At 41.2% G+C, this 27,054-nt stretch overlaps 3 non-coding genes and 2 pseudogenes across 3 annotated transcripts; all 5 read right to left on the reverse strand.

Annotated features, from left to right (window-relative positions):
* Window positions 1-263: 263 nt before the first annotated feature.
* LOC129251035 (U2 spliceosomal RNA) lies at window positions 264-389 on the reverse strand (annotated as a pseudogene).
* A 731-nt stretch (window positions 390-1,120) lies between these two features.
* LOC129250905 (U2 spliceosomal RNA) lies at window positions 1,121-1,316 on the reverse strand. Its single transcript, XR_008582841.1, has one exon. It is a non-coding gene; the product is annotated as a U2 spliceosomal RNA (small nuclear RNA).
* Window positions 1,317-1,550: 234 nt separating this feature from the next.
* On the reverse strand, window positions 1,551-1,746 carry LOC129250881 (U2 spliceosomal RNA). The gene has a single exon (XR_008582830.1). It is a non-coding gene; the product is annotated as a U2 spliceosomal RNA (small nuclear RNA).
* A 3,573-nt stretch (window positions 1,747-5,319) lies between these two features.
* LOC129251034 (U2 spliceosomal RNA) lies at window positions 5,320-5,445 on the reverse strand (annotated as a pseudogene).
* A 734-nt stretch (window positions 5,446-6,179) lies between these two features.
* LOC129250909 (U2 spliceosomal RNA) lies at window positions 6,180-6,375 on the reverse strand. The gene has a single exon (XR_008582845.1). It is a non-coding gene; the product is annotated as a U2 spliceosomal RNA (small nuclear RNA).
* Window positions 6,376-27,054: the final 20,679 nt, after the last annotated feature.

A 27,054-nucleotide genomic window follows, 5' to 3' on the forward strand; every position in this document is an offset into this window, starting at 1 on the left:
TATTGCTATAAAGTTCATATTTTATTTTCTTCATTTTATCATTATTCATCCTCAATGTTTTCAATTTCAACAAATGTACGAGTGGCTTATGATAGATAAAATATGATACAAATGCTTTGGTTTCGATGTTGTCAAAAAAAATACCCAAACGGACCGAAGAAACAGACTTACAAATTTCTTCCATTTTCGTCTACTTGTATTCATATAAAAATTTATGTCTCTTCCCACCAAAGCTAAATGTATTTGTATATTTCTTCTTGTATTTATTCAAGGCCGAAATCCCGGCGGTACTGCAATACCGGGCCAACCCGTGGCAGAGGTGGATCAAGCTCCTAAAACACTCCGCCCATTTGATCACTTTGATCTTAGCCATATGGCCGAGAAGCGATAGCCATACACAACCAACAAACTACCTTGTCATTACATTTTCTAATAAACCTTTTGAGAATTACACGCTCACAAAAATTAATGTACGAAATATTTATACCGATTCACTTAAACACGGCGAGCTGTTTGATTTCATGTTCGTGCCTGTGTATGTGCATTTGTGCGTTCATATCGCCACAGTGCATGACTACCAGCCTTGGCTGAGCACAGTAAGAAAATGTATTCGAGCGTATATATGTATGTATGTACGTTAGTGTGTTTGTACGATTGTGCTCTGCGCTCAGCTTTGTGTCGATTTTACTGTGCGCTGCGCAGGTTAGGGTATTCTTGCAGAATTTAAAGATGATTCACACACTGTCGACCGACTGGGTACAGTTGTCACAAGTGATGATATTTATAATTTTTATATGAAAAATCAAGGCGAATCTTTTGGAGGTGGTAGCAATAACACAGCTGATTTGTTATTTTTTTCTTCCGCCGTGTACATTTGGATGTCAACATAAAATTGAATTACGAAACGTTTTACTTAGCTTAGTGTATGAATTCACCTTGGAAAAAATTCAATTTTCTTCTATAATCAATTTTAATAAAAAAAAACTGTTTTCAATAAATAATCAGAAATGTCCTGCAATGCAAATTAAAAAAAAATTCCATTTTGGTCTACTTGTATTCATATAAAAATTTATGTCTCTTCCCACCAAAGCTAAATGTATTAATATATTTCTTCTTGTATTTATTCAAGGCCGAAATCCCAGCGGTACTGCAATACCGCGCCAACCCGTGGCAGAGGTGGAGAGCAAGCCCCTAAAACACTCCGCCCATTTCCAAAAATCAGTTTAACATTTGTTGTCCTCCGATGGAGGATCTATCAGATGTTAAGCTGATAAAAACAGATACCACACTACCTAGTCAATAGATTTTCTAATAAACCTTTTGAGAATTACACGCTCACAAAAATTAATGTACGAAATATTTATACCGATTCACTTAAACTGACTTTCAGTATCTAAACCAAAAAACTGTTTTCAATAAATAATCAGAAATGTCCTACAATGCAAATTTCAAAAAAAAAAAAAAATTCCATTTTCGTCTACTTGTATTCATATAAAAATGTATGCCTCTTCCCACCAAAGCTAAATGTATTAGTATATTTCTTCTTGTATTTATTCAAGGCCGAAATCCCGGCGGTACTGCAATACCGGGCCAACCCGTGGCAGAGGTGGAGAGCAAGTCCCTAAAACACTCCGCCCATTTCCAAAAATCCGTTTAACATTTCTTCTCCTCCGATGGAGGATCTATCAGATGTTAAGCTGATAAGAACAGATACCACACTACCTAGTCAATAGATTTTCTAATAAACCTTTTGAGAATTACACGCTCACAAAAATTATTTATATCAACATATAATATTTATATCAACATATAATATAACGCTTCGTAACTAAATAACTTTCAGGCCAGCGGCGACAGCATGGCGCGGTAGCCGAGCGACTAGCAATGTGAGCTTCCGATCCAAAATCCTTGGTTGGAATCACAAGAAAAAATAAAAGTTATTTTTATTTAGTTCGTCGCTACGTTTATATCAACGTACTAGCAAACCCGGCCCCCTTCGCTGGGCACACTAAAATAGAATAGATATGGTTTAGAACAGAAAATATATGGTTTTCATATTATTTATTTCTTTATTCTTTATTCAAGCGCTTGGTTTTTGAGTAAATATAAAATATAAATTGAAAATCAGGAAAAAGGAAGATTGTTTTTAAATTTGAAATCAACGCATATGAGTAAACAATCGTCTTTTTTCCTGATCATCCATGCATTTTTCGTTTCAATTTATATGTTTTATTAAGCATTGGAGCTTTTTTAACCATTATCCATTTATATTTTTCAAAAAAAAAAAAAACCGAAAAAAATTGTTTTTACCACGAACACATAATTTCATTCGGATTTCACATTAAATTCTCAAATTTCGTAAGAAATTATTCACTGTTCCAAAATCCACTCCAAAAAAATTCACAAACAATTTTTACATGTTGCACTTACGTTTTTTCCTTATGGCATCCAAATCAGAAAGAAATATTGACACATTGTAACTCACACTGTCAATTTGACAGTTCAGTTCCGCCCCAAGCGTTAAAAAAGTAAGCAACATTATGGCTGGCTGAAAAGAACGCTGTACCCGTTGCCACTGCTCCGAATTACAACCAAACTTTACGAAACCCATTTTCAATACTTACTTAACAATGTGCATAAGTTTGGTTTAATTCGGTGCAAAGACACGGCGGGTCCACGTTTTGGCATATATTTCGAGACCCTAGTCATCAATAGGTATGAAAATTACCCCGTATTAAAGCACTTATCAACAGCTTTCGTTTGATACCCATATTGTATATACACAACCAAAGGTTATCCGGATCCACGTTTTGACCTATATCTCGAGACCCCAGTCACGAAGCGGCATGAAAAATACTCTGTACTAAAGCATTCACCAACAGCTTCAATTTGATATCCATATTGTACAAACACATTTTAAGGTCCACGTTTTGGTCTCTATCTCGAGACCCTAGTCACAGAGCGGATGAAAATACTCTTAACTAAAGCATTCACCAACAGCTTCCATTTGATACCCATATTGTACATACACATCCGAAGGTTACCCGCGTCCACGTTTTGACCTATATCTCGAGCCCTATCCACCAATATGTATTCAAACTATACGGAAACCATCTTCAATACCTCCTTAACAATGTGTGTAAGTTTGGTTTAATTCGGTGCAAAGACACGGCGGGTCCACGTTTTGGCATATATTTCCAGACCCTAGTCATCAATAGGTATGAAAATTACCCCGTATTAAAGCACTTATCAACAGCTTTCATTTGATACCCATATTGTACATACACAACCAAAGGTTACCCGGGTCCATGTTTTGACCTATATCTCGAGACCCCAGTCACGGAGCGGCATGAAAAATACTCTGTACTAAAGCATTCACCAACAGCTTCAATTTGATATCCATATTGTACAAACACATTCTAGGGTCCACGTTTTGGTCTCCATCTCGAGACCCTAGTCACGGAGCGGATGGAAATACTCTGAACTAAAGCATTCACCAACAGCTTCCATTTGATACCCATATTGTACATACACATCCGAAGGTTACCCGGGTCCACGTTTTGACCTATATCTCGAGCCCTATCCACCAATAGATATCCAAACTATACGAAAACCATCTTCAATACGTCCTTAACAATGTGTGTAAGTTTGGTTTAATTCGGTGCAAAGACACGGCGGGTCCACGTTTTGCCATATATTTCCAGACCCTAGTCATCAATAGGTATGAAAATTACCCCGTATTAAAGCACTTATCAACAGCTTTCATTTGATACCCATATTGTACATACACAACCAAAGGTTACCCGGGTCCACGTTTTGACCTATATCGCGAGACCCCAGTCACGGAGCGGCATGAAAAATACTCTGTACTAAAGCATTCACCAACAGCTTCAATTTGATACACATATTGTACATACAAATCCAAAGGTTACCCGGGTCCACGTTTTGACCTATATCTCGAGCCCTATCCACCAATAGGAATCCAAACTATACGGAAACCATCTTCAATACCTTCTTAACAATGTGTGTAAGTTTGATTTAAGTCGGTGCAGACACGCCCGGTTAGCGAACACACACAAAAAGTTGACTTTATTTTATATATAAGATTTTTTTCAGTTTGTGTCCTAAAAGTCCAAATGTCTTACGGAACCCTATTTTTTTCCAAAATAAAATGTAATCCATGTTACTCATGGATAATGTAGTTTTCGAATGGTGAAAGAATTTTTAAAATCGGTCCAGTAGTTTTTGAGCCTATTCGTTACAAACAAACAAACAAGCAAACAAACAAACAAACAAAGTTTTCTTCTTTATAATATTAGTATAGATAATATAACGCTTCGCAGCCAAGAGGGTCGCTTTTTCCTTTCACTTTTCCTCAAATCACTCCCAACGATTCTAAAGAAGTTTTCACTTCAAAAATAAAAAGTGAATTTGCGGAGATGACGGTCTCAGGATTTGAACCTGGTGCCAAGCATCTACAGGTATTGTAAAAACAACCATAGAGATGTAGCCACATTTTGATTAGTAGGGATCTCTTTTATACAAGTTATTTTAATTGTTATAGCTACCTTTTTTACCTAGTTGTTCGCAAAGAGTCGTCTATGTCCATTGAAATCGGTGCAGGTTGTTGAAATTTCGTGGTTCGTAACTTGTTTCTTTGGATCCTAACATTTGGCCTGTTTTGATGTTGGTTTCTGTCCTCTCGATGTGGGTGGGTTGTTGAAGTGGTTGAGTATTTTCACTGAAATAATTCCTAGTTTGATTTGGGTAATCTTAGTTTGATTCAAACGATTGCGATTTATTGTTGCTTGTATCTCAAACTGATTATTAAGGTTGTCCTGGTGTATTGCACATACATGCTATCCCATATGTTGATTCCAAGCTAATCGCGTTGTTACTGTCTACAATTTCGCCGGTGCATTGGAAGTTCAATTTAAAAAAAAAAATACCAGTCTAACGGTTAGACTCGATAGAAGTGAAACCTTCCGTAAAACAAACTGAGAGAGAATAAGACGAAAGCAGCATTAGGAGCGGGATAATTATAGGTTCATTATAATATTGCTATAAAGTTCATATTTTATTTTCTTCATTTTATCATTATTCATCCTCAATGTTTTCAATTTCAACAAATGTACGAGTGGCTTATGATAGATAAAATATGATACAAATGCTTTGGTTTCGATGTTGTCAAAAAAAATACCCAAACGGACCGAAGAAACAGACTTACAAATTTCTTCCATTTTCGTCTACTTGTATTCATATAAAAATTTATATCTCTTCCCACCAAAGCTAAATGTATTTGTATATTTCTTCTTGTATTTATTCAAGGCCGAAATCCCGGCGGTACTGCAATACCGGGCCAACCCGTGGCAGAGGTGGATCAAGCTCCTAAAACACTCCGCCCATTTGATCACTTTGATCTTAGCCATAAGGCCGAGAAGCGATAACCATACACAACCAACAAACTACCTTGTCATTACATTTTCTAATAAACCTTTTGAGAATTACACGCTCACAAAAATTAATGTACGAAATATTTATACCGATTCACTTAAACACGGCGAGCTGTTTGATTTCATGTTCGTGCCTGTGTATGTGCATTTGTGCGTTCATATCGCCACAGTGCATGACTACCAGCCTTGGCTGAGCACAGTAAGAAAATGTATTCGAGCGTATATATGTATGTATGTACGTTAGTGTGTTTGTACGATTGTGCTCTGCGCTCAGCTTTGTGCCGATTTTACTGTGCGCTGCGCAAGTTAGGGTATTCTTGCAGAATTTAAAGATGATTCACACACTGTCGACCGACTGGGTACAGTTGTCACAAGTGATGATATTTATAATTTTTATATGAAAAATCAAGGCGAATCTTTTGGAGGTGGTAGCAATAACACAGCTGATTTGTTATTTTTTTCTGCCGCCGTGTACATTTGGATGTCAACATAAAATTGAATTACGAAACGTTTTACTTAGCTTAGTGTATGAATTCACCTTGGAAAAAATTCAATTTTCTTCTATAATCAATTTTAATAAAAAAAACTGTTTTCAATAAATAATCAGAAATGTCCTGCAATGCAAATTAAAAAAAAAAAAATTCCATTTTCGTCTACTTGCATTCATATAAAAATTTATGTCTCTTCCCACCAAAGCTAAATGTATTAATATATTTCTTCTTGTATTTATTCAAGGCCGAAATCCCAGCGGTACTGCAATACCGCGCCAACCCGTGGCAGAGGTGGAGAGCAAGCCCCTAAAACACTCCGCCCATTTCCAAAAATCAGTTTAACATTTGTTGTCCTCCGATGGAGGATCTATCAGATGTTAAGCTGATAAAAACAGATACCACACTACCTAGTCAATAGATTTTCTAATAAACCTTTTGAGAATTACACGCTCACAAAAATTATTTATATCAACATATAATATTTATATCAACATATAATATAACGCTTCGTAACTAAATAACTTTCAGGCCAGCGGCGACAGCATGACGCGGTAGCCGAGCGACTAGCAATGTGAGCTTCCGATCCAAAATCCTTGGTTCGAATCACAAGAAAAAATAAAAGTTATTTTTATTTAGTTCGTCGCTACGTTTATATCAACATATAATATAACGCTTCGTAGCCAAGAGGGTCGCTTTTTCGTTTCACTTTTCCTCAAATCACTCCGAACGATTCTAAAGAAGTTTTCACTTCAATAAATGTTTTAACTGCTTCTTGGTTGGTATAATCGTCCATAACTGCCTTATTTTGGCCACCGGACATTTAAATTTTGGATAATGCTAATTGGAGTGCATTTGGTACTTAGATGTGTGAATTCTTCCTTGTGCGATCTTTTAGATTTCGTCCAATAAAGCGTATAAGGAACATTGATAATCAAAATTGTAGTATAACCGCTTTTATCCGCGTCAAACTTTGGTACGGATTTAAACAGTTCCAGATCAATTTCTTTGGAATAATTTATGCGGAGTTAGATGTTTTCGTGTTCGGTAATAGGTATTACATGAGAAAAATTTTATTTTTCCAGTGATGCCAGTCTTCGGGTAACATTGTCTTATTGTTTTCGCCTGACTTCCATCTGTGTTTGAAATTGAAATTGAAATTTGATTAGGTCGGGAGCACAAAAAGATTTGGGGGCCCTAAAACATTCAAGCTAAAAAGCTCACTATATTTAGAGCTCTGAAAAGAGAGTAAATAGTCAAGGGAGAGAGGAGAAAAGTGTCAGAGAATGAGATAGGAAAGAATAGAGACAGAGACATAGTCCTGTGAGAATTTTCCAGATTCTTTGGAAAATCTGGGGGCATCCTTACTTGGCCTTGACTGTGATTTGTTCGTCACTGCTCCCACCAGCGGTTAACAGCCTCTCAGAGAGCATGGAATTTATCTATTTTATAATGGCTGGATTAACTCCGTGTCGTTCGGCAGAAGAACATATCGAGCCGAAAGTTGCATTATCAAAAGCTCCCTCAATGTCCACGAACACGCCCATTGTGTACTCGTCAACTTCCAGCCCGGCTTCAACATTTCTAACAAGATCGTGTAAGGCTGATTGACATGATTTTCCACTCTGCTAAGCGTGTTGATTTCTACCAAGTGGACTTCTCGGCAATACTCTCCACTCAAATATGTTTCTCCACCACTCGTTCCAGACTTATCAACATGAACGATTTCAAACTGATTGGTCTAAAACTTTTTTCTAGGGAAAAGTCATCTTTTCCTGGTTTCGGTATAAAAACCACTTTTATGCGTCGCCATTATGATGGTTATAACCAAATGCAAGACAAGCTGTGAAGATCCTTTGCAGGGCCTCAATCAGCCTGTCTCCTCCTTTTTTAAGCATTGCTGGATATATTCCGTCAGGTCCAGGGGACCTAAAGTTCTCAAAGGAAGACAAGGAAAACCTTATCAATTCCCTTGTCACTGTCCCACTAGCAATATACCAGCTGTACCTAAAGGTTCGACCGTTGCTACCGTTATTGTTCATGACACTCTCTACTTCAGAGAGAGTTCTACTACCCGGAAAATGGGTTTCGAGTAGAGCATTAAACGTTTCCGATTTGGAAATGGTGTACGAACATTAAGGTTTTCGAATGGAATCCAGCCTTACTGAGCGGTCTAAATGAAGGACCTTACAAAGTCTCGCTGTTTCCCTCATTTCTTTGACGTTACCGCAGAAATTTCTATGGGATTCAAGTTTGGCTTTCCGTACTTTTTTCTTATATTCTCTCTATGTAAGTCGATGATTAGCCCAGTCCTCTTCTGTTTTGGTCTTTAAGGCCTTATTAAGAAGTTTCCTGGACCGTACACGAAGCTTCGACAGTTCAGGGTTCAACCAAGGAACCGCTTTCCCCTGTCTGCTTTGCCTGAGTGGGCACAGTTCCTCAAAGCAATAGATTAAAGTACCTTCTAATTTCTCGGTAGCATCTTCAATCATTTCTGCTGATTTGAGTTTTTTCAGGTTTGGTAATCGCTCTGTTATAAGCTCACCATACCTGTCCCAGTCCACATTTCGAGGATTCCTACCGGAAGGTATTGATATTGTATCAATTCCCAATCGGAATTCGATAAGACGATGATCAGAAAGAGAATCCTCTTCCAAAACTCGCAATCGGTTGATTTGATTTCCAACTGACCTTTTGGTAAATGTTAAATCAATCACCTCTTGTCTCCTTTTGGTCACAAAAGTTTGTTTGTTACCAGTGTGTTGAATGACCAAGTCGGATGACAGGATAAAATCGAGTAACTTGAGACCTCTGGGGTTGCATTTTCTGCTTCCCCATACTATGTTTGGGAGCTTACATCACAGGCTGTTCGGTCAACCTTGGCATGATAATACATGCTCGCGGTCTCACATTCCCTTCACAATGAAGTATTTGTCCCCACGACATAACACCTAGGCCACAGATACGCTTGTGACATACCCATGGTTCTTGTATTAGTATTATGTGTGGGTTTGTTTGCAGTTTTGCATGCCTACAGCACAGGAGAGCCGTAAACGCTTTGCTATGCTGCATATTTATCTGTGTAAATATTACTTTAGTCATGAGACTGAGTATATTTACGCTTTGTCCTCCACCTTATCCTGGGCACGAAGTGGATTCGCCTCAGATGTAGGTGAGGGCGACACCCGTACTTCGACTTAAGAACCTTGAGGGACCCAAGATCGATACCCAGTACCAGGTGGGAACCCGCCTCCGAAGTGGTAGCGGATTTCTGCCTGGTGCACGAGTATACTCTCCAGAGAATCGTGTCAAGATCTTTGTTCTGAACACGGATGCGTGTGAGGAAGGTCCCGGAATCCAGGAAGGTCCCGGAATCCGGACACTCGCTCGTACTAGCCTTTCCTAGTCTCAACAAGAATGAACTTGTTTTTTTCACAGGCTAGAATTTTTGCGATCTCTTTTTTCAACCATTCTCGGGAAAAAGCATTGGAACAGTGCACCCTTACGATGCCGTCCACCACGCTTTTCCCCTCGAAAGTCGGCGCGTCTTTCGATTCACCGATAGCTTTCCAAAGATAGCTGTCAAGAGAGTCTTCTTGCCCTTTGGACAGTAGACCGTCTTGTTGTCGGTATGTATCTCCACCGTCATTGCCTTTGGTGCCATTCTGGCGAATGATTCGCCGTACGTTGACGGAAGAGTGTCATTCGACATTTGAGGTCCCTTAGCCTTTGCCTTGTCCGGCAACGGTTTGTCTGCTTTGGATTGGGTCAAGGATGCAGGCATTTTCGAATTCCGTCTCTCGACTTTCCTCTCCTTTGCCTTTCTCCTCTTCGCGGTCGTTGACACAGACCCCGTTTCGTTTCCGGAAGAGTGCAACGTTACAGAGGAATCCTCTGTTCTGCCACGCTTTTCCGTTTCCATTACAGGTGTCGAAGCTGACGGAGCTTGAGTACTTGCCTTAGCTAATGCTTCAGCTTGCCTCGCCTTCTGTGTTCTTCGTTTAATCTGCCTTGCGGTTAGACCAAAACCTGCGTACGACTCTCCAATAACTTCAGTCTTTTTACCGGTACTTACCTGATTCGCACCAGGTTTAACCGCTGTCAAAGACTTACTCGGTACCAGAGATCCATCTGAGTCTACTGAGAGATTGTCCGCCATCTCCCCATCCTCCACAACTTGTTCAGTTGCTTCAGATCGTTTCGACGACGGTTTATCGCTCACACTCACTCTGCTCTCCATTGGCATAGCCAATGTGTCATGTTTCACCACTAGTAGTGCGCTTCCTCCGGAACCCTGGGTGTCAGTTCTGGTCATAGGAGAGTGTGGGATTCGGGCCTGCACATCCGATGCCCGAGCCGTCGATTGCTCGACGGGAGGATTTCCCGAAAGTGGGTTACATCGTGCAGAGAGATCCATGGTTAGCCTCCACATTGTAAGAAAATACATTTTATACCTCCTGCCAGGTTATCGGTACGGTACTCTCCACATAGTACTTGGGTGGCCACCAATTCCGCCTTTCCGCGGATGAGTGGATACCCAATTCCTATATGGAGCTGCCCTCCTAGTTCGTGGTAAGTTAATCTCCATAGCATGGGGTTAACCCACCACTTAAGCCTCATCCCCGTGGCAAGGAGACCGACATGACAAGGTCGGGACCTTACAAAGTCTCGCTGTTTCTTTCATTTCTTGGATGCTACTACAGAAATCTCTATAGGATTCAAGTCTGGCTTTCCGTACTTTTTTCCTATATTCTCTCTGTGTAAGTCGATGCTTGGTCCAGTCCTCTTCTGTTTGGGTTTTATTAAGAAGTTTTCTGGACCGTACACGAAGTTTCGACAGTTCAGGGTTCCACCAAGGAACCGCTGTGTAAATATTTGTCTTTGGAGAAGTTATTACTATTACGATAACCTAGCAAAAAAAATGAAAACCAGATACCTAAATCCTTGCGCCGCGAGAGTAGGGCAACTAAGGGGAAGGTTCTGAGATGATTCCACCTCATCCTCCATATAGCTGATGCAAAAAGTACTCACAGTAATACTGAGCCTCACAGCATGCATACTTCACGGATAGTGTCCCCGCCCCCACGTTCGCGCGAAAATCACCTTTCCAGGGGCAGACCAAAGGTGCTCCAGGGGATTCAAATCCCCTCCTTCGGTGGGGGAGCTACCTCATAGGTCAGCTCATATAGTCAGTTTTCCGCAATATCGCCATGACCAGACTTTTAGATGAGCCATGTGTCCAAGAATTCGGATGCGATCGAAATGAAGCCAGACATTCCCTGACCAATTTCAAGTGCACCCTCATTGAGCCCAGGGGCTCAATTTCTTCATGACACTCAAGCGCTTGTCATTGACAACGGCAACTCGAAATGTCGAGGAAGCCGCACACTGGAAACTCTCTCTTATATAGGGAGTCTTCAATATCTTTAACAATAGGGCGTAATCTGCCTTTACAATAAGCATGTTCGGTATGCAACAAATGCCCCCGAGGAGTTTCGCTTCTTTTATGCCGGTCAATTCGTTCCTCATAGAATTTCAGAACGTAAGGTGAAAAGCTGATTGGCTTGAAATCCTTAGGGGAGATAAGTGACCTCCTGCCTGCAATGGATAGGAAGACAATCCTCACGGCCTCCATGACCGTGGTGCATAGCCCTGGCTAAGCAGGTCGTATAGAACGGGATCAACCAACGACATGATACCACCGCAGATTTTTGTAGTTGGGTAGGTATGATGCTTTCGAAACCAGATAACTTGAAGGTCCTGAAGGAGTCAATGTCTCCAGCTAGGCAGCGTTTATCCAGCAAACAGCCACGGTTGTAAAAAAAGATTGTGGCGAGAACAGACAGTGCTTCCCAGGCTGGTTATTGGAATTGTCAGAAAATGAGCGTCGAGAAGCAAATTAATAAATAAGTAATTTGTCGCTGATTCATAAATTTGAGCACCTACCAATGACTCAATATTGCTTATTTAATTTTAAGTCAAGCTCTTCTCGTTTTTTCTTTAAACGGGCTTTCCAGTACAGTTTGGCATCAAGTGTTATACTCAGATATTGGACCTCATCGTCGTATGAGATTATCGACGCATCGTTGAAGATTGACTTGTAAGTACCTCGCAGTATAGTGACGGCAGCATGGACTTGAACTTTTGGAGCCCCTAGTGTCTCACACTAGCGTTAAATGATGTTTTCTGAAACTATATGAATGGAAGTCAGACGTTTATTTGCAATTATTGACTGTAGACGTTTTAGAAGTATTTGTTTTTTTTTTTTTTTTTTTTTGATTGGCGCGATAAAAGCTTACGGGATTTTGGCCCAGTTTACTTAAGCGCCCCAGTCGTTTCTTTCTCGTGCTAACAGGTGCCAATTGGACACACCAAGTGAAGTCAAGTCCTTCCCCACCTGATCTTTCCAATGCAGAGGAGGCCTTCCTCTTCCTCTGCTATCAACAGCTGATACCGCATCCAATACTTTCAGAGCCGGGGTTATTATTCCCATTCGGGCGACATTACCCAGCCAACGAGGCCACTGAATTTTTATTCGCAGCACTATGTTTTTGGCATCGTAAAGCTCATACAGTTCATTGTTCCATCACCTGCGATATTCGCCGTCGCTAACATGCAAAGCTCCAAAAATGCTCCGCAGAATCTTTCTCTGAAACACTCCACAAGAGTCTCTTACAACCTCGAAATCATAATTGTCAACAGTGACGTGGGTGCCGATGGCTCGGGAGGGTCCTTCCCAATTATGACGACACTGCAGTTATTGAGCAACGTCATATTGTATAGCCGTATTAGTTTTGCGGTGATATCAAATTCAGACATCGTGGCATATATTTAACTCCTTTTCGTACTGCCGAATGCAGTTTTAAAATCGACAAGAGGATGATGTGTGTCGATTCTGCATTCATTGGTATTTTCCAAGACTGGGCCTATTGTGAATATTGGTCTCCGACGTTACTGGCAACAGAGATATTAGCCTGCGTGAGGACACTTCGTTGGGTGATTTACAAGGCTTAGGTATCATGGTAACTTTGGCGAATTTCCAATATGGGTACGAAATAAACCCGCGGCACTTGTTAAATAAACTGGTGAAATAGAGAATGAAATTTTTTGGCAGATTACAAGGGACCTCAGCAGTGATTAAATCAAATCCAGGGGGCTTCTTAAGCTTCGTTTTGTTTATTTCTTTACCAGCTTCTTCTGGTGTAACTGGAATAATACCTTTATCGTACTCAGTACAGTTTTCAATAGGCTTTATTCATCAGTGCCTTCATCAGGGCTAAAGGTGTGTTCCAAATGCTCAACAAACAGATTCGCTTGTTTTAGCCCAGTTTCTCTCGTCAAGTTTAACAGCGCTGCTTAAATTGGTTTCTAGAAAAATTTCGCTTTGCACAAGGAATACTCTGTCTCGATACAATGCATCACTTCTAAATGTCTTAATCGCGATGGTTAGGTATTTATTTTGTAGTTCATTTTAATCTCTGGAGATCTGGCTTGCTGCCAGAGTTTGCGTTTTTCAGTTAACCAACTGGTCCCTTAGTTTTCACGGCATGAGTATATAACCAAGAAGTTAATGTAGTATTTTTGGGTTGTTACTGCATCATTATTTTGCCTGATGTACATGGCTATATATTGTGAGCATGTCACCAACCGATGATCTTTTTTGCAAATCCCACATGCAGCGTGGCGGGGTACATTATATATATGTCGGGTAGTGTTAGAGATTGTGGGACGAGCGGTACGATGGATGGGATTATTTTCTTCGTGGATATGAGAAAAAGTCGTACAGAGTTGTCGGGAGCGAATTGCTAAAGCTCTTAGAGCTCTTTTGTCGGAGAGTGGTGATATAATGCGGGTCGTGCTCAAGGTGCGCATGCTTAATCTTGGGCTGCTTCGGCGAATAGTGTTGACCGATGAGTCGCTCTTCCTTTTTGGAGTTTGGGGGGCCATAATCCCATGAGAAAGCGACTTCTTAATTTATTTATTCAATTAACAGTCTAAAAATACAGTATTTCTTTCTACTATGATAACAGATTAATGCTAAATAAATTAATCGAAGTAAAATTAAACTTATAATTAATTAGTTTCAATTGTAATGAGTGAGGATTATTAGATACTACTAAGGAGGATTGTTAGATAATACTAAGAATTTAGTTCAACAATTCATTTAGTACCATTTCATTTAGTACCATTTGAAGTGGTTCTTTGTGGAAGAAAAATTCAGGACAGTATGATTTGAAAGTGAATTAAATTCTCCCAGAATTCTAGAAATCGGAGTATTGGAAGCATAATTAGTTCTTACCATCCCTAACCAAAAAAAGCCATGATTCCGTAAACTTCGCTGAGGAATATTGACATTGATTTCCTCGAGTAGCAAAGGTGAGTCAATGACCCCATTTATCAAATCGAAAAAGAAAATAATGGAGAGAGCAGTCCTTCTAATATCTAGAGATTTTATATTAATGAGCAAGCACCGACTTTTAGAGGATGGAATTGGATCAGTGAAATTTAAAGAACACAAAGCATAACGCACAAAAGCTTTCTGGACACGTTCAGGCCTACTAATATGACAAACATAATATGGTCTCCAAATAAAGACGTCGTATTCCAACTTCGAACCTAAATGTCGAATATAAGCAAGTACTTTGAAATGGTGTAATTTAAATGTCTTTGAAAAGAGAATTTAGGGTCAAATACCACACCAAGATCAATCATTTCACTTCGATTGGATAAGCTAGAACCACAAATGTGGTAGGAAGTGTGTATGAGAGAACAAGATTTAGAATAAGAAACATAAAAACACTTGCTTAAATCGAACTTATTTCTTTTACACCAAGAAACAACGTTATCTAAATCCGGTTGAAGGTTTAGAGAGTCCACTCTACTTGCAATCCCCGAGTCTATCTTTCGGCATACAAGATCATCGTTAACAAAAATTATAAAAAGTAGGTACTTTTACAAATTTTTTTGTAGTATGTAGTGTGGCACCAAAGTAAGCGTCTTAAAGAAAAGATAGGTGGCTTGTCAACAGGATTTTGGCTCTTCAGGACATCTGAGATGAAAAAGTTAAACTGATTATTATTCTGTAGGCTTGTCATTCTGGTAGGTGCTACTTTCGTTTCTTTTCAGCCCTAACTTTCCATACTACAATCTGATTTCTACCCGAAAAACATACCTTTTTTTCAAAGGTCCGCCATTATGTTATTTTTCAAAAAAATTTTGCCATTGAAACACATAAAAAAAAAATTGTTTTTGTTTACTATTTGGTGTCAATAATAACATACTATAAAATCAAAACGATCGCATTTTATTTTCTTTAAAAACAAAATTTCTAAAAAATATCTATAAAAAATGAGTGTTTCACTAGACTACTACCCTAAGGTTAACGAACCAATATTGATTGAGGAATTCATGTTCGAGTGACAATCATGAACTAAATCAGAGTCTTCTTGAAAATTTGAACAAAAAAAAAAAAACAGCAAAAAGATTGGCTGCATCTATTAAACTATGTGCTTGAGTTTCGTTATAGAAGACAGAAGGAGTACTTGAGCATGATTTCCTGGATTTAACATATCGCCAGAAGGAACTAGGATCTAATTTATGTCCGATTCGAACTTAAGAATATAATTCCGATTTAAATTGCTTTTCAAAAATTAAAGTTCTCAAGAGAAATGTAGATATTTATCATTATCTGTGATAGAGTGAGAAAACTTAAGATATATCGCTAACATTATTTGGATATAATCATCTATACTATACCATTCAATATTGCTCAGATTGAAGACACCAAGAACACAAAAGTTGCCATTATTTCAGGTTAGAGCTAAAACGTTATCCATATGTGCTTTATACCAACTAATTAATTCTCATTTAACTATGTATCGATTAGAACAAAAATATCATAATCCATGTGTGAACTAAACGCTAAAAGTTGATTAGATTTAGTTCTCAACCCAGAAAAATTTTCAGTGGATAGATTTTTTTCACCATTTTTATGAGCAGAATTTTTATTGCTGATGCATTGGTGAAACGTTTTTTTGAAAAAAAAAATGAAAAGGTCGAATTTTTACACACTCTGGCCATATGTCCGCGTTGAGCACCTTTTCTAAAGAGCATTCTGATTCACCCAATTTAAAATTAATTTTTCTAGGTGTATTTAATTCTGTATATTTTTTTAACAAGCTTGTAGCATACCAAAGACTTAGTGTCAATTTCAGCATGCTTCAACACATAATTCAAGATTTCAGTTTATTTAACATTGGGCGAGAATGATGATATGGAAGCGTAGCCATTCAAATATTGGGACAACTTGTAGCTCATTATTGTTATTGGAACTAATCACAATAGGCCTACAAAATTTCTTTCTACTACTTTTTTTTACCATTTTCCAATAAGATGTCTGTCGCATTGCGTGCACAGATTCAGTAGCAGTGTATAAAACAGAAGTCTCGGAGACCTGAGATAAAACAGCAACAGAAGCAAATGTAAGTTTTGCACGTGCAGTAGTAGGAACAGCGGCCGTCTTAGATGTAGACTTAGCTTTCTTTTCTTTAGCGGCGGCAGAACCATGCAAAGCAGATGTTTGTGACGCAGGCTTAGACGTAGCAGCAGGGTTCAGCGCATTGTTCTCATTGTCATTAGGCAGACAACGAACAGAAAGAGGCGAGAGCGAGGAGCTGAATTTGTACTACCCAGAATACTAGCAGAGTTAATAACAATGCTATTAGGATTTTTTACCTCAGTAGTTTACGTAGAGAGAGCGACATCGTTTGCTTCAAGGTTAGAGTGCACCGAGCGAATTTCTGTGAGAAGATCATCTGAGTTTTGCATTATTATTTTTTTTTGTTTTTTTTCATGCAGAGCATTTAGCAGATAGTATGCGACTATTTATCGTTCTAAGCGCAGCTATTTTCTTAACGACGAAAAGCCAACAACATCCAAAGTAGCGGCGGCGGTCAATGAGATTGCCAAAAAGCACCTGAATATGGCACTTATTGATCGTGGTAACCCGCTGGCGCAAATGTCGCAGGGGCAGTGGAAAAGAGTGGAAATGAAGCTATTGGAAGCTCTCTTTGCACGAATGGATGTGGATCCGAACGCATCTATGCCTTCATTTGATGGAACAGGATGGTTCAGCGGCGACAAAATCATAAAGCGCAAGGACGCTCTCTTACATGGTTTAAGGAAGGTGTGAAAAAGCTTCAAAGCCTATGGGAAGGTGCCGCACTTGACATAGTGGATCACAGCTGTGTATCGTCGATACCAAAAGCAAAGGTGTTAATACAGCGCACGGTAAACCGGGAGCGTACATTGCATCTGCTACAAATGGAGAACAAAGAAATACCTACCGATGACTGGAAGGTGTTAAAAGTGGATAAATCAGCGAACGCTGATGGAAGCTAGAACCACATCCTACAGATAAATAAAACGGCGATGGACATCCTGTAAGATCGATTTGGAACGTGACAATGAAAACTCGCTCACAACTGGGGAGGTGGAGAATGATCTCGGCATTGAAGACATTCTCGAAACCTCTCTTAACATCTTGGACAGGTGGGTAAGCTGGAGCAGGTATCCAGCCCCGTTAAGGAACCAAAGCCGGATGTTGAAGGTTCTTTAAGTTACTCTTCACAAAAGCAAGAAAGCCTCAGTTGAGCTCCGTAAAAATTTAGAGGGGATCAACTTCTTCTTCTTCTTAATTGGCGCTATAACTGCTTACGCGATTTTGGCCGAGTTTAACAAAGCGCGCCAGTCGTTTCTTTCTCGTGCTAACCGGCGCCAATTGGACACACCAAGTGAAGCCAAGTCCTTCTCCACCTGATCTTTCCAACGCAGAGGAGGCCTTCCTCTTCCTCTACTACCACCAGCTGGTACCGCATCGAATACTTTCAGTGCCGGAGCGTTTGTATCCATTCGGACGACATGACCCAGCCAACGTAGCCGCTGGATCTTTATTCGCTGTGCTATGTCTATGTCGTCGTAAAGCTCATACAGCTCATCGTTCCATCGTCTGCGATATTCGCCGTTGCCAACGTGCAAAGGTCCAAAAATCTTGCGCAGAATCTTTCTCTCAAACACTCCAAGCGTCGCTTCATCGGATGTTGTCATCGTCCAAGCTTCTGCGCCATACGTAAGGACGGTCATGATGAGAGTCTTGTAGAGTGTTAGTTTTGTTCGACGAGAGAGGACTTTACTGCTCAGTTGCCTACTTAGTCCAAAGTAGCACTTGTTGGCAAGAGAGATTCTACGTTGGATTTCAAGGCTGACATTGTTATCGGTGTTAATGCTGGTTCCTAAATAGACGAAGTCTTTTACAACCTCGAAATTATAACTGTCTACAGTGACGTGGGTGCCGATACGCGAGTGCGCCGACTGTTTGTTTGAAGACAGGAGGTACTTCGTTTTGTCCTCGTTCACCACCAAACCCATTCGCTTTGCCTCTTTATCCAGTTTGGAGAAGGCAGAACTAACAGCGCGGTTGTTAAGGCCGATGATGTCAATATCATCGGCATACGCCAACAATTGTACGCTCTTATAAAAAATTGTGCCTGAGCGATTAAGTTCTGCGGCTCGTACGATGCTCTCCAACATCAGGTTAAAGAAGTCACACGACAGCGAGTCACCCTGTCTGAAACCTCGTTTGGTATCAAACGGCTCGGAGAGGTCCTTCCCAATTCTGACGGCGCTGCTGGTGTTGAGCAACGTCATCCTACATAGCCGTATTAGTTTTGCGGGGATACCAAATTCAGACATCGCGGCATACAGGTAACTCCTTTCCGTACTGTCGAATGCAGCTTTGAAGTCGACGAAAAGATGGTGCGTGTCGATTCTTCTTTCATGGGTCTTTTCCAAGATTTGGCGTATTGTGAATATTTGGTCGATGGTAGACTTTCCAGGTCTGAAGCCACACTGATAAGGTCCAATCAGTTGGTTGACGGTGGGCTTCAGCCTTTCACACAATACGCTCGCTAGAACCTTATAGGCGATATTTAGAAGACTAATCCCGCGGTAATTGGCACAAATTGCAGGATCGCCCTTCTTATGGATTGGGCAGAGCACACTTAAATTCCAATCGGCAGGCATGCTTTCATCCGACCATATTTTGCATAGGAGCTGATGCATGCACCTTACCAGCTCCTCGCCGCCATGTTTGAATAGCTCAGCCGGCAGTCCGTCGGCGCCCGCGGCTTTGTTGTTCTTTAGCCGCGTTATCGCTATTCTCACCTCGTCATGATCGGGTAGCGGAACGACAATTCCGTCGTCAACGATTGGGGTATCGGGATCTTCACTTTCTCGGTGACATGCGCAGCTGTCACTGTTTAATAGGTTCGAGAAGTGTTCCCTCCATAATCTAAGATTGCTCTGTACGTCAGTCACCAGTTCGCCGTCTTTGTTCTTACAGGAAAACGCCCCGGTCTTGAAACCTTCTGTAAGCCGCCGAACTTTCTGGTAGAATTTTCGGGCGTTGTTCCTGTTGGCCAGCATCTCAAGCTCTTCGCACTCACGTATTTCGGCCTCTCGTTTCTTCTTTCGGATAATACGTCTCTCTTCCTTTTTCAGCTCTCTGTAGCGATCCCACATGGCTCGCGTTGCGCCCGATCGCAGCGTGGCTCTATAGGCGGCATCCTTTCTTTCTGCGGCAGCATGACATTCCTCGTCGTACCAATTGTTTTTTCGGGCTCGCCGGAATCCGATTTCTTCTTCGGCGGCGGTACGTAGGGAACGAGAAATGTTGCTCCATTGCTCGCGCATGCCGGGTTGTTGGGCAGTGCTCTCCGAGAGCAGGAGTGAGAGTCGAGTGGCGAATCTTCTGGCTGTCTGTTGTGATTGCAGCTTTTCGATGTCGAACATTCTTTGCGTAGGTAGATGTACGTTTTTTGCTGCACAGAGGCGGGTGCGCAGTTTGGCTGCAACAAGGTAATGATCCGAGTCGATGTTGGGTCCTCGGATCGTACGTACATCTAATACACTAGAAGCGTGTCTTCCATCTATCACAACATGATCGATCTGGTTTCGCGTTTTTCGATCAGGAGACAGCCAGGTGGCTTGGTGAATCTTCTTATGCTGGAATCTGGTGCTGCAGACTACCATGTTTCGGGCCCCGGCGAAGTCGATCAGCCTCTGTCCGTTACCGGATGTTTCGTTGTGCAGGCTGAATTTTCCGACTGTGGGACCAAAAATTCCCTCCTTGCCCACCCTGGCGTTGAAGTCGCCAAGCACGATTTTTATGTCGTGGCGGGGGCAGCGCTCATAGGAACGTTCCAGGCGCTCATAGAAGGAATCTTTGGTCGCATCGTCCTTCTCTTCCGTCGGGGCGTGGGCGCAAATTAGCGATATGTTGAAGAAACGGGCTTTGATGCGGATTGTTGCGAGACGCTCGTCCACCGGAGTGAACGACAGTACTTGGCGACGAAGTCTCTCTCCCACAACAAATCCGACACCGAATTTGCGCTCCTTTACATGGCAGCTGTAGTAGACGTCGCAAGGTCCCATGGTTTTCTTTCCTTGCCCCGTCCATCGCATCTCTTGGATGGCAGTGATGTCAGCCTTTACTCTCACGAGGACATCAACCAGCCGGGCAGAGGCACCTTCCCCATTAAGGGACCGGACATTCCAGGTGCATGCCCTCAAATCATAATCCTTAGTTCGTTTGCAGGGGTCGTCATCAGTATAGGGAGGTCTCATCCGAGGCTTTTTAAAACTTTTCATTGGGGGCGATTTTTAAGTGGCGGGTCCCAAACCCAACGCACAACCAGCTATCCTGGAATGTTTCGCCTTCTCACGTTAGCTCACTCCCGAACGGATGTTCGGAAGCTACCCAGAGGATACGTGGGCTAATCCCGGCCGTTGTGAGCTGCTTGAACCATATGCAGAAGAATCGTCCTGGCCATTCCCAAGTGAATGGCGATCAGTAACTTTCCCCACTTGCGTGGACTTCTACACATGGAACCATCCTCCAACTACGACGCGGCTCTAGTCCAGGATGAGCTTCAACGGCTGGTTACGGAAGCCGAGCGAAGGAAGCTTGCTCTGGTTATAGGCTCCGATGCTAACTCTCATCACACTCTCTGGGGGAGCTCCGACATAAGCCATAGAGGTGCGTACCTACTTAACGTTGTTTTACAAACTAGCCTAGAAAGAGAACATCGGGGTGAGAAACCAACATTTATTGGACCCACCTGGAGCTGGGGACAAAAAGGCGCAGCGTAATAGAGTTATATAAACTGGCTCGACCAGCCGACTACGACGAACATACAGGAAAGAGGTGCGTAAAGCCAGGAGAGAGTCATGGAAAGGCTTCTGTGGCAATATATAAAGCACAAGCGAAGCAGCTAAGCCCAGGAAGCTGTTATCAAAACACCCGACTATGCCCAACTTAATACGTAAATCCAACGGAAACTGGACTGATAGTTGTGAAGAATCACTACAAAATCTAGTAAGGACTACTTACGTCAGGCCTGTTAGAAATAACGTAGTAAACATCCCGAAAGATATTATATCATAAAAGAAAATCCTCGACGCCCACATTAGAGAAAATAGGATGGCAGACTTTATGTCTAAGGAACAACACGCATATACTAAAAGCTGATCGACAGAGAGTGCGATACGCTCTCTAGTTTTTAGTCACTAGAGTACAAGAAATACACTTTAGGAGTATTTCTGGACATTAGTAGTACATTCAATAATGGGCTTAGATACAACAAATACAGAACCCGCTGTTTATTCGTGGATAAATAACCTTTTACGTTGTACAATATTATGTGCGGAATGGAACGAAGATAAACTCACTAAACTAGCATGTGGCGGTACGCCAGATCTCTGGTAATTTGCAGCTAATGAGCTCTTAACGAAATTTGAAGCCAGGGCATCTAAACTATATACTATTATATAACGAAATTTGAAGCCACGGCATCTAAACTACATACTACTATATATACAGATGATATAGCCATAGTAGTAACAGGCAAGTACCTAGATACCGTGAGTGATATAGTGAATAAAACACTAGCAACAGTGTATCAATGGGCAACTCAGACAGGCTTGGGGATATGATAATCAGGACATCAGGCGACCTATTAAGCTCCCTGACCATTCCAGTATTTTTTAAGCAGATGTCTTTGCGGTAGGAAAGGCTGCAGAAATAGCGCTAGCAAGGACATCGAGCAACTCCAACATAAATATTATATATACGTTGAGAGTCAAGCGGCAATAAAGGCATTAAATTTCATATAAAAGCGTTCTTAGGACCAGGGCAGCCAGAGAGAGACTAGCCGCAGACAGATGGTTACACATCTATAGGGTACCCGGACATGAGGGCATTGCAGGAAACCAAATCGTAGATGAGATTTCCAAAAGCGCTGTTTACATACAATTCTAACAAGAAAACGACATACTGAAACCTTTAAATACGGTATACAATGGCATCGCTGCGGACATGAAAACACGGATAGACAGGAGATGGAATAATCTAGGCACTTGTAAAACCGAAAAACTCATGTGTACACAGAATGCAGATAAATACGCCCGATTCATACTAGCCCCGTCTAGAAAGGAAAGCAGAACTATCGTAGGTATACTAACAAGAAGAGAGGGAAACTCTTGAACGCCTTTTATGTTCGTGCCCTGCATTGCCTAGAACCCGAATGAAATGTTTAGTAGAACTACCATATGAGAGGTTGGAATGTGTCTCGGGGTAAGAGATTCAGAGCTTACTTAGATTCGCAAAATACGCAGGCTTATTACAAGAACTCTACTACAAGGAAACGCATGAGTCAAGCTCCATCTTGTACTACTAAGGACCAATAGGTCTATGTGATGGCTTTCAGCCAGCCTGGTCAACCTAACTTAACCTATTTCTTTAAGAACAACAAACAATGTGATTTCTTGCTTGTTATTGTGCACATTTGTAACATCAGGTTCTTTATTTTTTGTTTCGGCCGAAAGAACTGGTAAAGTTTGACTCTAATAGAAGAGCGTCTATCAGCATAGCAGGTCTTACAAAGATACGGTTTCTCAGATGAGAGCGAGAAATCCACATCTGGTTGAAGTAAACCAACACAGTCAAGGTGAAAGAACTCTTGACATTCCACACACTGCACTTTCAGTTGAAGACGATCAACTTTTTGTCCACATACACACAGCATATTTGTCTTGTTTTTTATTTACAATGTCATTTCGTATTATATCAAAATGGCTGATGTATAGCAAAAATGCAGAGCGATTAGCAAAACACGTCCGATATGTCCCACAATAAAAACAAAAATAATAAAAATAATTGCTGGGTATTATAACTAATTTTGTTATGGGACGTGATTGTGCCTTGGGCGGTACGAATGTCAAATGCGTTTATTCACTCATTTGTCTGCGGTTGTCATCATGTCTCAGCCTTCGCATAATTGTTGAGGCTACGTTACAATCATAGTTCCACGTTTCTTCAGATTCTAGCATATATTGTATTAGGCTAGTAGCTGTCATGTTCTCGCCCATATTTGGGCACCACGTGCTTCGTTCCCTATCAAATCTAGAGCATTACAACAGGGCATGCTCAGGCGTTTCATGTTTTTCTTGGCAGTATAGGCAAAATGGGGAGTCTGTGTGCTTGTATTTGTACAAATACTGCGTGAAACAGCCATACCCAGTTAAAAACTATGTCAGCATGAAGCTAACGTTTCCATATGTTCTCCGGATCCATTTCAGTATGTCGGGGATCATAGTGAAAGTGGTTCTTCCCTTCCCACTATCATTCTATTTGGTCTGCCAGTTTCGATCCCCTGTAGGGCGTCTCTCAGTTAGGCTTTGTCACCAGATACCCGCGCGCTTTTTGCATGCTGGTATTTTTGTTTCATGCATTTTACCTTTATATCGAGTGGTATTCTGTCTGCTATTACCCCTGCTGCTTCGTCAGATATGGTCCTATAGCCTCTAATGATTCTGACATTGCATAATCTGTACACCCATTTAGCCGATCTCAAATAGCTGCGATATTTCACTGCGTCGCCCCACACTTCCACAGTGTGAAACAGGATCGAGTTGCAGACGCTTGCTAACAATGCTCTCATTTGTTGCCTTGGTCCACCCACGTTGGGCAGCCGTCGCGAAAAAGCCGCGCAGGATTTTGCAGATTTGGAGCTTGCGTATTCCAGATGCTTTTTAAAATTGAGCCTTCTGTCGATCATTACCCGTAAATATTTTATGGTATCTGTTGATGTTATATTGTGACCACCAACCTTTATTTGAATGTTTTCAACTTTTCGCTTAGAACTTATGAGAACCAATTCGGTCTTATGGTCTGCTAGTCTTAGTCCAGACGCTTGTCACCATTGATTGTATTAATAGTGTTCGTGAAACCTCTTTTAGTGTTTTCCCTCCGACTACCACAGCTAGATCATCTGTGTACCCAACAATGCTGGCTTGTTCGTGCTGTTCAACGCGTAGCACTCCATCATACATGATATTCCACAGAGCCGGGCCTAGCACAGAGCCTTGAGGAAGTTCTCCAGTTACCTTATAGCTTTTGGGGCCTACGTCTTTATCATACCATAGGGTTCTGTTGTCAAAGTATGAAGCAATTAGCTTTATCAGATAGTTCGGCACCTTCATACTCCGAAGGCTTTTCACACTCCCCGAATTAGTCAGTATATTTTATACCTGCTCTTTAAATTTTTCGGTTTGGTTACTAGCACCATTTATCATCTTTCGCCGTTCTTCTGATTTTGTTGACGCTTTCCCCAAGCTCTTTCAGCTCAGATTTCCCTTTAATTGATTTAAGGATATCAGCATATGACTTCTCTCCGGTTTTGGAAATGATTAGCGCGTCGGGACGTCCTTATGCTAGCTTGCGCTGTCTCTTGACTGTGGTTTTGCGTTCCACGAGTCGCCAGTCATTTATCACAGCATGGCTCTCCGTATGTTGTTTGTTCTGTTCGCTTGCTGTCCTTTTACCTTCTGTTGCTTTGCTAGTTATAGAAGTAGGCTGTCTATTTACTCTGCTACCTTATTTGCCCAATGCAGGTTGCTGATCTTTCACATTTTTGGCACTTTCCTTGCTTGATACGAGGCATGCCATCTGTCTGCAGTCCTTTCGTGGCCTGCATTACCGCTATTAGTGCTTCAGCGTCCTTACTTTTTGACGCCTCTTTATGTAGCTGCTGTATTTTATTTGCCTGGTCTTTCATTGTCTGGTTCACATGTCGCTGTGTTGCCATCATGTCGATTAGTTCGGCAATTTTACTTCCCAAATTCCCATATGCATCATTATCTTTAGGCTCCTTAACCTTGGATGCAGTACCGATATCTTTGTCTATGGGCGTGCGTGGGGTGAGGATGCTTCCTTTGAAAGGATCGCACATTCTTGACGTAACATCCTCTGCAACCACCACGCCATCAGCTATAATGGGTGTAGTTTGGCGAGTCGGCGATCTTGCCATTTTGTGGCTTCTCTTGAAGGGGTCTTTCCCTTTCCCAGCATTCTCTTCGAATATGATTTCACTGTCCTTCTCATATCCGCTGTTGCTGATACTGTCGCTTTTTTACGCTATAGTTAGCGCTTGCTGTTGTTGTGGTTTTTGTGTTTGTATTTGTGTTTGTGGTTTTTTTGCCTCCATTTAGTAAGGGCCCCCACTCAAGTCCGTTATCTCTAGACGTAGTGTAGTTGCTTTATAACCCCATGGTTATCTATACAAAGTAGGGAGGCCCTGCGAGGGTTGACACATGTCTTTATGAGTACATGTGTTCAGAGCCAGGCCGGCACTAACCAGGAAGAATTCAACTGGACCTACACGACCAATTAAATGGTGACGGCTAGAGAGCGTTACTTGAGGCCTGCCATGGTTTTAACAGGACGTGGGCTATCGTGATATTAGTCCAGGAGCCATTTCATTAAGGTGTCACCCTTACCTACTAAAGTCCTAGAATACCACGATACCCAACCCATGTCAAACAAGATCCTCTCCTATCGCCAGTTTGCCATAATTAAGATCTAACTGGTCTCGATCTTAATGGGGTAGCTTTTTACATAAAAAAAATAGGTAAACCCAACAAAACCAACGTTGACCACTCAGTAACAACGGTGCTGACGTTATTTATTTATTTTTATTTTTTTACCAACCAAAACTACAGTAACTGGGGCGGTATACAGACAGACGATATATAAGGAAATGTGGATTATATATTTACTACTTTAGATACTTTTCCTACCGGGATGTCGTGCACGATTCTACTGGGATACTCGTACAACAGTTCTTCTTTGTATATAAACATGTTTACGTATGTGCGTGTGAGTGTACGGGAAAACAAATTATAAATACAATAAACAAGCTCTCTTTAGTTCTCGTGCTGTTTGGGAGCGAGCATACAATAATGCTAACATATGTGTATGGATGCGAACAAGGAGGAACATCCTAAGCTTAAACACGGGGAATTGACTTAACAAAGACTACATTCGCTACACAGCAACAAAAGTAACGTTGACCGCTCAATAAGAACAAATAAAAAACAAAAAAACACGTTGAGACAAATTTTGCTACTGTCAGGTTCAGCGAGAGGAGCGAGTTTTGAAAGAGATGTGTGCGATAATTTTTTTTTTTTTTTGTTTGCTTGTCGCCTTCTTTCAGCACTATCAAAAACAATTTAGATGAAACAAATGGCAAAGTAATATTTAATGATATTTATTATACTTAGCTTATTTCGTTTCCATATTTCAGCAGGCTGACTAAAGCACACTTAGGTGCACATTCCCACAATTATTTCCTTGATTTCGATGTTTCGAATCACTGATATTTAAAAATTTAAGCACCACTTTCAAACTCACGTCCACTCGCGACCACATCCCATACACTGTGTTTTTTTTTATGGAGGTGGAAAAAAGTATTGAAAGCCGAAAAGTGTGAGACTTATCTTTCGACTCACCCACTAAAAACCCACCCCAGCTCCGTTTCCCTTACTTATTATTAGGTAATAATTCTGGGAGGGAGAGCGGCATATTGCTTCTACCTGAAAAAAACGCGAAATTGCTGGAATTTCGGCCGATTTATGCAAAAGAGTGGTCGAAAATTGGGTTCAACGATTGGACTTCGTAAAACGTGCACGCGGTGGTCATGCAAAAGAAATCGAATTTC

This window comes from Anastrepha obliqua, chromosome 6, assembly GCF_027943255.1.
Source record: "Anastrepha obliqua isolate idAnaObli1 chromosome 6, idAnaObli1_1.0, whole genome shotgun sequence".
NCBI classification, from domain to species: Eukaryota; Metazoa; Arthropoda; class Insecta; order Diptera; family Tephritidae; genus Anastrepha; species Anastrepha obliqua.